Genomic DNA, 3,188 nt, shown 5'->3' with positions numbered 1-3,188 from the left:
TTTTTTAAATTGTTACAATTTTTTTCAATTATATTTTTGAAAATAGAGAAATAATTTTTTTTACTTCTCTATATTTTAAGAGTAGAGATGATTCTATCACTCAGTCGTATTTTAATAAATAGTGAAAATTAACGATCACTCCGAGTCAAGGAAAATAAAAATAAAAGAAATTCAATTCTTTTTACGTTTCGGCAGCACAGCTGTCCTCTTCAGAACTATAATTTATTATAAAACAAAATATTAAAAAAAGATTTTTTACAATTTTTTACAATCTTTTGATTAACAATAAAAAATTAAAAATAAAATATTTACCGAAAAAAAGAAAATTAGAAAAATTAAAATTATAAATTAAGATAGGTTCATCTTTGTCGCTACGATTACAATATGACACTAAACAAATATACAGACAAGTACGAGTGAACGATGTACAATTTTTCGGGGTCAAGCGCCATCGATAAACAAAACTAAGAAAGAGAAATATCAAGGTAAACTGAAAAGACAGCTGATTATAAATCCTTCTTTTCATTGAGAAAATGAGTATAATAACTACTAAGTTTTAATGCGTCATCTTTTTTATTAATTGAATTTTTTTGTAAGTTAATGTGGATCATTTCAGAAATTAAGCGTTTTTTAAATGAACCTTCTTTATCTAGTACTAAAAATCCATCCCAATCAAAATCATGACCAAGTGAATTGATATGTTCAGCAACAACATTTGTTTTTGAAATTTTGTGCTCATTAATACGAACACCCACCATTCTTTTCGTTTGTCCAACATAAGATGCAGAACAGTTTTTGCATCCTATTTTATATACCGAGTTTGTGATTTCAGATTTTTTACTTATATCTTTTCCTTTAATTACCAAGTTATGATTCATGTTCTTATTATTGGTTGGGATAGTTAGAATACTGTACTTATTTAGGAAAGATGAAGTTTTTTCATAAAGATTGGGAACATAAGGCAAGAAAACTTTCGGTAACATTTTGTAAACCGAATTACTTTTGTTACATTGTGAATTTGACTCAATGGAACACATGCGTTTCTTAATGTGCTTATTAATAAATTCGAGGGAATAATTATTATTAATTAGTATTTTTTCGACATATTCAATATTTTTCTTATGGAATTTTTTATTCGAAAGTTTTATTGCCATATCGACAAGATTGGATACTATGGCAATTTTTTGAGAAAAAGGATGTTTTGATTCATAGTTAATTGTTTGTCCGGAAAAAGTTGGTTTTTTATACCAGTCAGTTATAAGTTTATTATTTTCTTTAATTATAAGAACATCTAAGAAGTTAATTGTATTATTTGTTTCAGTTTCGTATGTAAATTGTAGTCTCTCGTCATAATTATTAAACGTGTCAATCATCTCATGAACTCTATTTTCCGGTATGCAAGCAATAATGTCGTCAACGTACCTAAAAAAGAAAATCGGTTTAAATAGTCCAGGCGCCCTGTCAAAAAAAGGTCGATTTTGTGACATAAATCCTAACCAATAGGAAAAAATGTTTTTTGATAGATTCGTAGCATAGAAACAAAGGCTAACAGTTTGCACCAACCTACACTAAGCGCGTTTATTGTTAAAAAACTTTTAAGATGACAAAATCAGTTTTTTTGTAGTTTTTTGAGGATTGTTCTTCTCAGTGAAATTTTAGAGAAAAAAGTTGTTATTAAAAGTTGTAGAGCTTAAAAATACCTAAAAAAATGAGAGGTCGCACGATATTTTTCACCAATTTGTTTACGAGTTACAGAATTAAAACCATAAAAGTCAAACGATTTTTAAATATTTTATAATTTATTTAATTCTTATTTAATCAATCTTTCCTTTGGCAAAATTATTGCTTTTGAGGCCCTTAATAAGCATAAAAAATTTTGACCCAATCGGATTAATAGTTTTTCCATAATCTGATTGTTAATTAACAAACTTTTTTTTTGCATTGAATGTCAAATTTGTGAATCGTTAAAAAAAAATTTTTTTCAAGTTGCATTTTACTCTTAAGGGTCTATATTTTTGATAACATGTATTGCGGAATAAAAAAAGAAATTTTTATTGCTAAAAAATAAATTTTTAAAAATGGTCAATTTTTTCACTATAAACAATGAAGCATATCTCAGTCAAATTTTATTTTAGAAAATCGAGATAAAAACATCTTTATTCCTTGTATCTTCCTACAACTTTTAAGACCAAAGTGATTAATCTAGCTCGAACGGTATTAGAAATAATTTTTTTTTTTTTTTTAAAAAATCCAGACAATTTGTTTATTAATATTTTTTAATTTTTTTCGTATAGATTTGAAGATTACAATCTGCAGTTTAATATAAAAAATCGTGTAATTTATCCATTCATTATTAATAATTAAAAGAGGACATTAAAATCAATGTCGCTCGCATCAGAATATTGAATTCGGGCAGCATTTAAATTCGCAAAAGTTGCTGTAACTTTGCAACAAATTGACCGATTTTGATCTTTCTTTTTTTAAACTAGGGTGTTTTTTACTCAGCTATTCAAATTTAATATTCTTTCTTAAAAAAAAAATAAAATTTCTATCTCTAAATTAATATTCATTTTTTCAAAATTTTTATTTTCTCTAATAATTTATTGTAAAATAAAATAATTCTTTCCTAAACCTTTTAAATTCATTAAATTCAATTTAGAAATTAATTTAACAAAAGAAAATCGTATATATTTTTAAAACTTTTTTTGAAAAAATAATTATGTTAGTTACTTATAATATTTTACATTGTAATAGAAAATAATTTTTTTAGGAAAATAAAAATTTCAAAAAAATTAAAATTATTTTTCTAATATTATTTATAATTTTTTTAAGAAGGTAATAAAAGATTTGAAATCCTGAGAAAAAGTTAGCCCAGTTTAAAAAAAGAATGATCGAAATTTGTTAATGTGTACCAAAGTTTTTATATCTCGTTCGGATTTATCAGGAAAATTAAAGGAATTCGTGCTGATGAAGAGTGTTCTCGAAATTTGCAAGTAATTTTCGAAAAAAGTATTGAAAAAGAACGTTGAAAAGTTGAATTTTTGGTAAAAGTTTCGGACAATATGTTGGCGAGCCCACAGACAAGTAGATCTATGTGTCAGTGGTCAAGGAGGTGGCGCCAATTCTCGGGAGTAGCCGCGACTTGAACTAAAGAAACTACACCATCTCCACCATCGCGAGCGAGTTAA

Source organism: Leptopilina heterotoma, unplaced genomic scaffold (genome assembly GCF_015476425.1).
Source record: "Leptopilina heterotoma isolate Lh14 unplaced genomic scaffold, ASM1547642v1 Lhet_26, whole genome shotgun sequence".
In the NCBI taxonomy this organism is placed as follows: domain Eukaryota; kingdom Metazoa; phylum Arthropoda; class Insecta; order Hymenoptera; family Figitidae; genus Leptopilina; species Leptopilina heterotoma.
This window is presented reverse-complemented; position numbering follows the sequence as displayed.